A 14,177-nucleotide genomic window follows, 5' to 3' on the forward strand; every position below is an offset into this window, starting at 1 on the left:
TGTAACAACACGAACAGGGACGGATTCAAGTTGCACCAGTGGCCCAAAGATGCGAAAGTGGCAAGAAATTGGACGTTTGTTCCGCACACTTTACCGACGAAAGCTATGCTACGACAGAGATGGCAAGAATGTGTGGATATCCTGCGACACTCAAAGCAGATGCATTTCCAACGATAAAGTCAAAGAAATCTGCCGCCAGACCCCCATTGAATCTGCCGGAGTGTGTGAGCAATTCAGGGACAAAGGACCTCGGTAGCACGGCAAGCAATGGCGGCAGTTTGTTCCCGCAGACGAGCGAGCTAAACCCCCTGGATGTCTTGGCTCACACCGTCCCTTATGCCACCGAAGATGATCAAGAGAAGAATATCGACCCTAGCTTCCCTGGCCTGCTGACATCAACTCCAAAACTGGACAGATCAGCTTTCAGGAAAAGAGAGCGGATGAGGGTATGTCTACAGAATATATTAATTGATGAAAACTTTATTCGTTACTCGCGGTTTTACGTAAATTATTATACATAAACTGTGTTTACCAATAATTTAGCTTAAAAACATTTATTTTTTTCAATCATTCGAGTACATTCGGGTAGTCTTGTGTAATGCAGTATTTTGTGTCTATTTAGGTATGGTTAACCTGAGTGAAGTCTCCCCATTATTTTGTTACAGGTGTTACAGGACATTTTTTCGAACTCTTATCGACATTCACTGTTCTCTGAAGAGGATGATTATCAAACTTTGTCAAGAGCACATATTGGAGTTCAGATATACCCTGATGTGAAGTCTAAAGGTAACAATTACCGTGATGGGTAAAATTTTGAAAAAAACTTCGAAAAATAAAATAAGCCACTGGGAACTGATTTTTAATGGTTTTAACCCTTCTGAAATTGTGATAATGTTCCCCTTTAAGTCAGTCTGCACGTATGTGGGGGCATGTGTAAGTCAGCGCTGCCTGTAGGAGGAAAAGTCACCGCCGCTGTCCATGTAACTGAGGAACGAGCACTAGCGGGCAGGGGCGGGGCATGTGCTGACGGCGAGACACAGCTGGCAGGTGATTAGATTTCACAGGTGGTACGTGTTAATCTAATCATCGGTTGTCTTTAACAGAGAAGGAGGAGAGAGGATTGGGAGTGACGGCAACGTCACGACCTGCCGAAAAACATTTTGAAAATCTTGTTAAAAACATTAAAAACGTTGTTAAACCAGCACGGTTGGCTCTTGTGCCGTGTCTACAGTGGAGCGGCTAGGAAGCGACTTCTACAACGTATAAAAGTGCCATTATGCAGCCGTGTCACAGTGCCGGTGCAAGTGGCGCCAACTCGCTCCTCCCAATCCCAACCTTCCAGCGAACCTCGATGTGCACCTCCAAATAATTCTAACCTCACGTCAACAGCGACAAGGACTGTAGAGCTGTAATTGGTTGGCTTTCTTTATGCGTAATTTCCTTTCATGTTTCTTTCGTCTGCAAAAGCAACATTTTTAAAATCAACAGAAGTGCAGCGTGCACGTGTAACAAGTGCGAGCTAGTGTGGCCGTGCGATAATATGTTGGTTGAACATCACTCACACCTTAAAGGGGAACATTATCACAATTTCAGAATGGTTAAAACCATTAAAAATCAGTTCCCAGTGGCTTATTATATTTTTCGAAGTTTTTTTCAAAATTTTACCCATCACGCAATATCCCTAAAAAAAGCTTCAAAGTGCCTGATTTTAACCATCGTTATATACACCCGTCCATTTTCCTGTGACGTCACATAGTGAAGCCAATACAAACAAACATGGCGCATAGAACAGCAAGCTATAGCGACATTAGCTCGGATTCAGACTCGGATTTCAGCGGCTTAAGCGATTCAACAGATTACGCATGTATTGAAACGGATGGTTGTAGTGTGGAGGCAGGTAGCGAAAACGAAATTGAAGAAGAAACTGAAGCTATTGAGCCATATCGGTTTGAACCGTATGCAAGCGAAACCAACACGACAGCCAGCGACACGGGAGAAAGCGAGGACGAATTCGGCGATCGCCTTCTAACCAACGATTGGTATGTGTTTGTTTGGCATTAAAGGAAACTAACAACTATGAACTAGGTTTACAGCATATGAAATACATTTGGCAACAACATGCACTTTGAGAGTGCAGACAGCCCAATTTTCATCAATTAATATATTCTGTAGACATACCCTCATCCGCGCTCTTTTCCTGAAAGCTGATCTGTCCAGTTTAAGGGACGGTGTGAGCCAAGACATCCAGGGGGTTTAGCTCGCTCGTCTGCGGGAACAAACTGCCGCCATTGCTTGCCGTGCTACCGAGGTCCTTTGTCCCTGAATTGCTCACACACTGCGGCAGATTCAATGGGGGTCTGGCGGCAGATTTCTTTGACTTTATGGTTGGAAATGCATCTGCTTTGAGTGTCGCGGGATATCCACACATTCTTGCCATCTCTGTCGTAGCATAGCTTTCGTCGGAAAAGTGTGCGGAACAAACGTCCAATTTCTTGCCACTTTCGCATCTTTGGGCCACTGGTGCAACTTGAATCCGTCCCTGTTCGTGTTGTTACACCCTCCGACAACACACCGACGAGGCATGATGTCTCCAAGGTACGGAAAACAGTCGAAAAAACGGAAAATAACAGAGCTGATTTGACTCGGTGTTTGAGAAAATGGCGGATAGCTTCCCGATGTGACGTCACGTTGTGACGTCATCGCTCTGAGAGCGAATAATAGAAAGGCGTTTAATTCGTCAAAATTCACCCATTTAGAGTTCGGAAGGGCTTCACGGTGGCAGAGGGGTTAGTGCATCTGCCTCACAATACGAAGGTCCTGAGTAGTCTTGGGTTCAATCCCGGGCTCGGGATCTTTCTGTGTGGAGTTTGCATGTTCTCCCCGTGACTGCGTGGGTTCCCTCCGGGTACTCCGGCTTCCTCCCACTTCCAAAGACATGCACCTGGGGATAAGTTGATTGGCAACACTAAATTGGCCCTAGTGTGTGGATGTGAGTGTGAATGTTGTCTGTCTATCTGTGTTGGCCCTGCGATGAGGTGGCGACTTGTCCAGGGTGTACCCCGCCTTCCGCCCGATTGTAGCTGAGATAGGCTCCAGCGCCCCCCGCGACCCCAAAAAAAGGGAATAAGCGGTAGAAAATGGATGGATGGATAGAGTTCGGAAATCGGTTAAAAAAATATATGGTCTTTTTTCTGCAACATCAAGGTATATATTGACGCTTACATAGGTCTGGTGATAATGTTCCCCTTTAAGAAATGTGCTGCGGTGAGATTCTTTGGGCACCTCATGATTGGAGTACATAAAATGATTGATGCATGTTCAATTTGTGTTCAGCATTGTTACGGCCCCCCGGCCGTTATGTTTGTGTTTGATGTGTGGGCATTACTCTTTGTTCAGTGTGAGACTTCTTGACTCTGCAAGGATCTTTCTCCCTCTCCAGGACCCACCATGAATTAATTACCGTGGACCTAAACAAGTTGAAAAACGTATTGGGGTGTTACCATTTAGTGGTCAATTGTATGGAATATGTACTGTACTGTGCAATCTACTAATAAAAGTTTCAATCAATCAATCAAAGCCTCCAGCCGCCACCCACCCGCCCAGCGCACCTGCATCTTGTTGGACTGATGATCACATCCCCTTTAAGAGGCCTTTGCTTCAGCTCCTCGGCAGAGTTGATACTGAGCAGTGTGTCTTCTCTCGCGTGAAACTCTGTGTTAGAGACCATAGACCGTGAATTGTGATCTGTCTGATAGCCGTGTGTTCTTGCTGTGTTACATCATTATTTTTAGTTTGCACTTTTTTAGTTCACTTTTAGTTTTGTAACTAGAAGTCACCTTAGAATGAGCAGTAGGTGTAAAAATAATGAATAATGGATTAGATTTATATAGCGCTTTTCTAGATCAGTGTTTTTCAACCACTGTGAGATACAGTCTGGTGTGCCGTGAGATATTATCTATTTTCACCTATTTGGGGTAAAAATATTTTTTGCAAAGCAGTAATTATAGTCTGCAAATGATGTGTTGTTGTTGAGTGTCGGTGCAGTCTAGAGCTCGGCAGAGTAACCGTGTAATACTTTTCCATGTCAGTAGGTGGCAGCAGGTAGCTAATTGCTTTGTAGATGTCGGAAACAGCTGGAGGCAGCATGCAGGTAAAAAGGTGTCTAATGCTTAAACCAAAAATAAACAAAAGGTGAGTGCCCCTAAGAAAATGCATTGAAGCTTAGGGAAGGCTATGCAGAACGAAACTAAAACTGAACTGGCTGCAAAGTAAACAAAAACAGGATGCTGGACGACAGCAAAGACTTACTGTGGAGCAAAGACGGGCGTCCACAATGTACATCCGAACATGACATGACAATCAACAATGTCCCCACAAAGAAGGATAAAAACAACTGAAATATTCTTGATTGCTAAAACAAAGCAGATACGGGAAATATCACTCAAAAGAAGACATGAAACTGCTACAGGAAAATACCAAAGAAAGAGAAAAAGCCACTAAAATAGGAGCGCAAGACAAGAAGTAAAACACCACAGACAGGAAAACAGCAAAAAAGTCCAAATAAGTCAGGGCGTGATGTGACAGGTACACCTATTTTGAGACAAGAGTTATATTGATGCATGCTTGGTTATGCTTTAAAGTCATATCCAACAATTGCGACAACGATTTTTTACTGTCAAGTGAGTTTCGTTTTTTAAATGATTTCTGCTGATTTTTCAACGCACACAAAGGTTGAAAAACACTGTTCTAGACACTCAAAGTGCTTCAAAGAGAAGTGAGAACCCATCATTCATTCACACCTGGTGGTGGTAAGCTACATTTGTAGCCACAGCTGCCCTGGGGTAGACTGACGGAAGCATGGCTGCCAGTTTGCACCTACAGCCCCTCCGACCAGTGTGAGCGGCACCGGGGGCAAGGGTGAAGTGTCCTGCCCAAGGACACAACGGCAGCGATTTTGGATAGTAAGAGGCGGGGAGCGAACCTGCAAGCCTCAGGTTTCTGGCACGGCCGCTCTCCCCACCACGCCATGCCGCCCCTAAACTGCCATTTTCTGTTACACCCTTTTCTCCGTTTTTTTTCTGTCGGGTAGTGAGTTTAGAAGCTTGTATTTTTGTTTGTTATTTTTTCCTCCCAGGGCAGGGACTGGTTGAGTGGTAGGTTGTTTTGTTTGTTCTTTTGGCCTTAGTTTACCCTGAAGTTCAGCTCACCCATGTGACTGTGTTTTTTTGTGTTTGTGGTTATGGCCTGCGTGCCTTGTTATATAAAAAAATTAACATTTGTTTATCTTTAAAATTGCCAGTTTTTCTGTCTTTTATGTTGTGCCTCGGTTCCCCTAGACCAGGGGTCAGCAACCCGCGGCTCCGGAGCCGCATGCGGCTCTTTGATCACTCTGATGCGGCTCAGCTGCTTGCTTGCCGACCCCCCCTGATTTTTCCGGGATACTTCTGAATTTCAGTGCCTCTCCCGAAAATCTCCCGGGGTAACCATTCTCTAATTTTCACCAGGACAACAATAGTGGGGGCGTGCGTGATAGCACTGCCTTTAGCATACTTCACAACCTGTCGTCGCGTCAGCTTTTGTTACCAAACTATCTGCGTGCCGGCCCAGTCACATGTTGTATGGGGTTTCCGCCTATACACGTAAGTGACTGCAATGCATACTTGGTCAACAGCCATGCAGGTTACACTGAGGGTGGCGATTTAAACAACTTAAACACTCTTACTAATTTGCGCCACAATGTTAACCCACACCAAACAAGAATGACAAACACATTTTGGGAAAACATCCGCACCGTAACACAGCATAAACACAACAGAACAAATACCCAGAATCCCATGCATCCCTAACTCTTCCCGGCTACATTATACACCCCCGCTACCACCAAACCCCGCCCCCCCCAACCGCGCCCACCTCAACCGACGCACAGAGGGGGGAGGGGGGTAGGTTGATGTGTGGTGGGGCGGGGTTTGGTGGTAGCGGGGGTGTATAATGTAGCCCGGAAGAGTTAGGGATGCATGGGATTCTGGGTATTTGTTCTGTTGTGTTTATGTTGTGTTACAGTGTGGATGTTCTCCCAAAATGTGTTTGTCATTCTTGTTTGGTGTGGGTTCACATTGTGGCGCATATTAGTAAGAGTGTTAAAGTTGTTTATATCGCCACCCTCAGTGTAACCTGTATTGCTGTTGACCAAGTAGGCCTTGCAGTCACTTACGTGTGCAGGCAGAAGCCGCATACAACATGTAACCGGGCTGGCACACAGTTAGTACAGACTGTAGAGGGTGCTAATGGCAGTGTCATCACGGCACGCCCTTATTAGTGATGATTGGGTAAAAATCAGCAGACATTCGAAAGAATGGTTGCCCTGAATTACGGGAAACTACCGGAAAAATCGGGAAGGGGCCGCACTAACATTACATTTTCATTATAAGGTGCGGGCCGCAAAATAACGTCTCCGGGCCGCGTGTCTGAGTCCCCTGGTTTATACATAGCACAAAGCAAAAAAAAAAACTTTGTATGCAGTGTTATTTCATTTTAAATTTCAAAAGAGTTTTGTGGCTCCCATTGTTTTCTTTAATTTGTGAAACGGGTCAAAATGGCTCTTTGAGTGGTAAAGGTTGCCGACCCCTGCCCTAGACCAGGGGTCGGCAACCCAAAATGTTAAAAGAGCCATATTGGACCAAAAATACAAATACAAATATGTCTGGAGCCACAAAAAATTAAAAGCCATATTACATACAGATAGTGTGTCATGAGATATAAACTGAATTAAGAGGACTTAAAGGAAACCAAATGAGCTCAAATATAGCTACAAATGAGGCATAATGATGCAATATGTACATATAGCTAGCCTAAATAGCATGTTAGCATCGATTAGCTTGCAGTGACCAAATATGCCCGATTAGCACTCCACACAAGTCAATAACATCAACAAAACTCACCTTTGTACATTCACGCACAACGTTAAAAGTTTGGTGGACAAAATGAGACAGAAAAAGAAGTGGCATAAAACACGTTCTAGAAAGTCGGAGGAAGTTATACATGTAAACAAACTACGGTGAGTTCAAGGACCGCCAAATTTTAGTAGGACAAAACGGCACTAGCCAAATACTCGAATGAGTGAAGCATGTTTAAAGGGGAACATTATCACAATTTCAGAAGGGTTAAAACCATTAAAAATCAGTTCCCAGTGGCTTATTCTATTTTTCGAAGTTTTTTTCAAAATTTTACCCATCACGCAATATCCCTAAAAAAAGCTTCAAAGTGCCTGATTTTAACCATCGTTATATACACCCGTCCATTTTCCTGTGACGTCACATAGTGATGCCAACACAAACAAACATGGCGGAAAGAACAGCAAGCTATAGCGACATTAGCTCGGATTCAGACTCGGATTTCAGCGGCTTAAGCGATTCAACAGATTACGCATGTATTGAAACGGATGGTTGTAGTGTGGAGGCAGGTAGCGAAAACCAAATTGAAGAAGAAACTGAAGCTATTGAGCCATATCGGTTTGAACCGTATGCAAGCGAAACCGACGAAAACGACACGACAGCCAGCGACACGGGAGAAAGCGAGGACGAATTCGGCGATCGCCTTCTAACCAACGATTGGTATGTGTTTGTTTGGCATTAAAGGAAACTAACAGCTATGAACTAGGTTTACAGCATATGAAATACATTTGGCAACAACATGCACTTTGAGAGTGCAGACAGCCCAATTTTCATCAATTAATATATTCTGTAGACATACCCTCATCCGCGCTCTTTTCCTGAAAGCTGTTCTGTCCAGTTTTGGAGTTGATGTCAGCAGGCCAGGGAAGCTAGGGTCGATATTCTTCTCTTGATCATCTTCGGTGGCATAAGGGACGGTGTGAGCCAAGACATCCAGGGGGTTTAGCTCGCTCGTCTGCGGGAACAAACTGCCGCCATTGCTTGCCGTGCTACCGAGGTCCTTTGTCCCTGAATTGCTCACACACTCCGGCAGATTCAATGGGGGTCTGGCGGCAGATTTCTTTGACTTTATCGTTGGAAATGCATCTGCTTTGAGTGTCGCAGGATATCCACACATTCTTGCCATCTCTGTCGTAGCATAGCTTTCGTCGGTAAAGTGTGCGGAACAAACGTCCAATTTCTTGCCACTTTCGCATCTTTGGGCCACTGGTGCAACTTGAATCCGTCCCTGTTCGTGTTGTTACACCCTCCGACAACACACCGACGAGGCATGATGTCTCCCAGGTACGGAAAACAGTCGAAAAAACGGAAAATAACAGACCTGATTTGACTCGGTGTTTGAGAAAATGGCGGATTGCTTCCCGATGTGACGTCACAACGTGACGTCATCGCTCCGAGAGCGAATAATAGAAAGGCGTTTAATTCGCCAAAATTCACCCATTTAAAGTTCGGAAATTGGTTAAAAAAATATATGGTCTTTTTTCTGCAACATCAAGGTATATATTGATGCTTACATAGACATAAAGCAGTGTTTTTCAACCACTGTGCCGTGGCACACTAGTGTGCCGTGAGATACAGTCTGGTGTGCCGTGGGAGATGATCTACTTTCACATATTTGGGTTGAAAATATTTTTTGCAAACCAGTCTGGTGATAATGTTCCCCTTTAATATAAACAGTGTGCTTTATAACAATTTTTTTTTCCCCCCCTCATCTTTTTCCATTTTTCATACATTTTTGAAAGAGTTCCAGAGAGCCACTAGGGTGGCGCTAAAGAGCCGTATGTGGCTCTAGAGCCGCGGGTTGCCGACCCCTGCCCTAGACCGGGTCATAGCAAGCATATTAAAGCATACTTGCCAACCCTCCCGATTTTTCATGGGAGACTCCCAAATTTCAGTGCCCCTCCCGAAAATCTCCCGGGGCAACCATTCTCCCGAATTTCTCCCGATTTCCACCCGGACAACAATATTGGGGGCGTGCCTTAAAGGCACTGCCTTTAGCGTCCTCTCTCACCTGAAAAGGAGACTATTATATATGTCTCCTTTATCCATAGGTTTATCTATAACCCATAAAGTAGGCAGGCACTGAGTTTATTCCAGCCGGCACGTTAATACACTGACACACAACATCCCGATTCAAAACTACGGCAAGTAGTAATGTCCAAAAACATAACAGAGACGAAGCAGAAGAACAAAGAAGAGACATGGTGACGACGAGTAAGAAGAAGTACACTTGCCAGTTCCAAAATGATTGGAGAAAAAAAAAGTCAGTTCATCTAGGACAGCTGGAAGGGGAAGGGGTATGCTGCCTGCACATTTTGTAGATCAGACTTCTCCATTGAACACGGTGGCCGAACGGATATACTCATTCATGAACGAATTATTTATATATATATAAGAAATACTTGAAAATATATACACCCCCCGCCATCTCCCGAATTCGGAGGTCTCAAGGTTGGCGAGTATGTATTAAAGCAGTGTTTTTCAACCACTGTACCGTGGCACACTAGTGTGCTGTGAGATACAGTCTGGTGTGCCGTGGGAGATTATCTAATTTCACATATTTGGGTTGAAAATATTTTTTGCAAACCAGTAATTATAATCTACAAATGATGTGTTGTTGTTGAGTGTCGGTGCTGTATGGAGCTCGGCAGAGTAACCGTGTAATACTCTTCCATATCAGTAGGTGGCAGCCGGTAGCTAATTGCTTTGTAGATGTCGGAAACAGCGGGAGGCAGAGTGAAGGTAAAAAGGTTTCTAACGCTTAATCCATACTTGCCAACCCTCCCGGATTTTCCGGGAGACTCCCGAAATTCAGCGCCTCTCCCGAAAACCTCCCGGGACACATTTTCTCCCGAAATTCAGGCGGACCTGGAGGCCACGCCCCCTCCAGCTCCATGAGGACCCTCCAATGTTGTTGTAATATATTGAGTTGGAGGCAATAAACAGGCGAGGGGATGAAGTACGTCTCTTTACTGTAGACTTCAGAACAGACACTTGACGTCAGGTGCGCAACACCACGTAAATCGTTGGCCAACCAAAAAGTGACCCCAGTACGCTATAGCCAACATTCACCAGGAGATGGCAACAGACAAACATAGATCACTCTATTACATTCCAGTCTCTCCATGTTTTCTCGCCATGGTAACATGTGATCCTCATGCACTATGCGCTGTCTCTGTCCCTCTTGATATATATATATATATATATATATATATATATATATATATATATATATATATATAGCTGAGATAGGCTCCAGCGCCCCCCGCGACCCCAAAGGGAATAAGCGGTAGAAAATGGATGGATGGATATATATATATATATATATATATATAAGAAAATACTTCACTTTCAGTGAATTCTAGCTATATATATATATATATATATATATTTTTTTTATTTTTTATTTTTATCATGTATATATATATATATATATATATATATATATTTTATTTTTTATTTTTTATCATGTATATATATATATTTTTTATTTTTATTTTTATTTTACTATATATATATATATATATATATATATATATATATATATATATATATATATATGAAATACTTGACTTGGTGAATTCTAGCTGTAAATATACTCCTCCCCTCTTAGCCACGCCCCCCCAGCTCCCACCCCCCACCTCCCGAAATCGGAGGTCTCAAGGTTGGCAAGTATGGCTTAATCCAAAAAATAAACAAAAGGTGAGTGCCCCTAAGAAAAGACATTGAAGCTTAGGGAAGGCTATGCAGAACGAAACTAAAACTGAACTGGCTACAAAAGTAAACGAAAACACAATGCTGGACGACAGCAAAGACTTACTGTGGAGCAAAGACGGCGTCCACAAAGTACATCCGAACATGACATGACAATCAACAATGTCCCCACAAAGAAGGATAAAAACAACTGAAATATTCTTGATTGCTGAAACAAAGTAGATGCGGGAAATATCACAAAAAAAAAGACATGAAACTGCTACAGGAAAATACCAAAAAAAAGAGAAAAAGCCACCAAAATAGGAGCGCAAGACAAGAAGTAAAACACTACACACAGGAAAACAGCAAAAAAGTCCAAATAAGTCAGGGTGTGATGTGACAGGTGGTGACAGTACACCTACTTTGAGACAAGAGCTATATTGATGCATGCTTGGTTATGCTTTAAAGTCATATCCAACAAGTGCAACGACTTTTTACTGTCAACTGAGTTTTGTTTTTTTAAATGATTTCTGCTGGTGGTGTGCCGCCGCATTTTTTCAACGCAAAAAAGGTTGAAAAATACTGTATTAAAGCACGTTTTCAAATTCAACATTTATTTAATTAAATATTTATTTTAGTCTGACTGAATAAACATTAATAACTTGCAATTTGTGCAAATACTAGATTTGCAATCAGACCAGTTAAATTAATTTCCATGATATGTTATCTTTATCTTTAAAAAGGGGAACCGGAGGGTGTGTTCTAACTATCGTGGGATCACACTCCTCAGCCTTCCCGGTAAGGTCTATTCAGGTGTACTGGAGAGGAGGCTACGCCGGATAGTCGAACCTCGGATTCAGGAGGAACAGTGTGGTTTTCGTCCTGGTCGTGGAACTGTGGACCAGCTCTATACTCTCGGCAGGGTCCTTGAGGGTGCATGGGAGTTTGCCCAACCAGTCTACATGTGCTTTGTGGACTTGGAGAAGGCATTCGACCGTGTCCCTCGGGAAGTCCTGTGGGGAGTGCTCAGAGAGTATGGGGTTTCGGACTGTCTGATTGTGGCGGTCCGCTCCCTGTATGATCAGTGTCAGAGCTTGGTTCGCATTGCCGGCAGTAAGTCGGACACGTTTCCGGTGAGGGTTGGACTCCGCCAAGGCTGCCCTTTGTCACCGATTCTGTTCATAACTTTTATGGACAGAATTTCTAGGCGCAGTCAAGGCGTTGAGGGGATCCGGTTTGGTGGCTGCAGGATTAGGTCTCTGCTTTTTGCAGATGATTTGGTCCTGATGGCTTCATCTGGCCAGGATCTTCAGCTCTCACTGGATCGGTTCGCAGCTGAGTGTGAAGCGACTGGGATGAGAATCAGCACCTCCAAGTCCGAGTCCATGGTTCTCGCCCGGAAAAGGGTGGAGTGCCATCTCCGGGTTGGGGAGGAAATCTTGCCCCAAGTGGAGGAGTTCAAGTACCTCGGAGTCTTGTTCACGAGTGAGGGAAGAGTGGATCGTGAGATCGACAGGCGGATCGGTGCGGCGTCTTCAGTAATGCGGACGCTGTATCGATCCGTTGTGGTGAAGAAGGAGCTGAGCCGGAAGGCAAAGCTCTCAATTTACCGGTCGATCTACGTTCCCATCCTCACCTATGGTCATGAGCTTTGGGTTATGACCGAAAGGACAAGATCACGGGTACAAGCGGCCGAAATGAGTTTCCTCCGCCGGGTGGCGGGGCTCTCCCTTAGAGATAGGGTGAGAAGCTCTGTCATCCGGGGGGAGCTCAAAGTAAAGCCGCTGCTCCTCCGCATCGAGAGGAGCCAGATGAGGTGGTTCAGGCATCTGGTCAGGATGCCACCCGAGCGCCTCCCTAAGGAGGTGTTTAGGGCATGTCCGACCGGTAGGAGGCCACGAGGAAGACCCAGGACACGTTGGGAAGACTATGTCTCCCGGCTGGCCTGGGAACGCCTCGGGATCCCCCGGGAGGAGCTGGACGAAGTGGCTGGGGAGAGGGAAGTCTGGGCTTCCCTGCTTAGGCTGCTGCCCCCGCGACCCGACCTCGGATAAGCGGAAGAAGATGGATGGATGGATGTTATCAAAGTAATAGAAGTGCGTGCAAACATAATACATACTTGCCAACCCTCCCGGATTTTCCGGGAGACTCCCGAAATTCAGCGCCTCTCCCGAAAATCTCCGGAAATTCAGGCGGACTCAGGTCCTCATGGGTTTATTGTTAGGCAGTTTCATTAACGTCCTCCCAGCGCGGCAACAACACACAACAACAGCAGTCACGTTTTTGTATACCGTAAAGCAGTTCGTCTGCCGTAAACAGCAATGTTGTGACACTCTTAAACAGGACAATACTGCCATCTAGTGCATTTGATGAAAGCACTTTTGTGCGTGCCACACATCAATGCATCATCAGAGACAGGGTGTTCAGCATGGTTAGAAAAATAGGGACAGAGAATAGAACAAGGATGGACAATTCAACCCTTAACTCAACAATGAGTAGATGAGTGTTATGTGTGTGTGTATATGTGTAAATAAATGAACATTGAAATTCAAGTATTTATTTTATATATATATATGTATATATATATATAATAAAATAATATATATATATATATATATATAGCTAGAATTCACTGAACGTCAAGTATTTCATATATATATAGATATATACATATATATATATATATATATATATATATATATATATATACATATATATATATATATATATATATATATATATGTATATATATATATAGATATACATATATATATATATATATATATATATGTATGTGTGGGAAAAAAATCACAAGACTACTTCATCTCTACAGGCCTGTTTCATGAGGGGTTCCCTCAATCATCAGGAGATCTCTTGATGATTGAGGGGACCCCTCATGAAACAGGCCTGTAGAGATGAAGTAGTCTTGTGATTTTTTTCCCACACATACATATATTGCGCTCTACTACGGTATCGAGCACTATTATTTGGATAAACTTATTAAGACATATATATATATATATATGAAATACTTGACTTGGTGAATTCTAGCTGTAAATATACTCCTCCCCTTTTAGTCACGCCCCCAGCCACGCCCCCGTCACACCCCGACCCCGCCCACCCACTCCCGAAATCGGAGGTCTCAAGGTTGGCAAGAATGACATAATAGAATGTGTATTCAATGCTTATTAAGTAACCACCAACACAAAGTAGATTACTACAGTTTAAGAATGACGAGACCAACCCCAAAAAAGGGACAAGCGGTAGAAAATGGATGGAAGGAGGTGTTACTTTCAAGCAACATCCATCCATTTTTATACCGCTTGTCCCTTTCGGGGTCGCGGGGCACCATATATTTAATAATATTAAGCGTGACTGTAATATATAAAAAAACACAGTTTAAGTATTAAATAACACAATATAATTCTCATAGTGAACATTTACAATTAATTGCTGAAAAAAACGCTTGCATTTGCTACATAGGCCTGCTAGCATGCTAACGATAGCATGTTAGCTTCGAACAACATATCAGGT

General features: G+C 43.7%; 1 protein-coding gene across 1 annotated transcript in view; it reads right to left on the minus strand.

Annotated features, from left to right (window-relative positions):
- Positions 1 to 14,177, minus strand: part of LOC133623983 (uncharacterized) — a 185,528-nt gene that overhangs the window by 12,441 nt on the left and 158,910 nt on the right. The gene's annotated exons all lie outside the window — the stretch shown is intronic.

The sequence above is a fragment of the Nerophis lumbriciformis genome, linkage group LG26 (genome assembly GCF_033978685.3).
Source record: "Nerophis lumbriciformis linkage group LG26, RoL_Nlum_v2.1, whole genome shotgun sequence".
Taxonomy (NCBI): Eukaryota; Metazoa; Chordata; class Actinopteri; order Syngnathiformes; family Syngnathidae; genus Nerophis; species Nerophis lumbriciformis.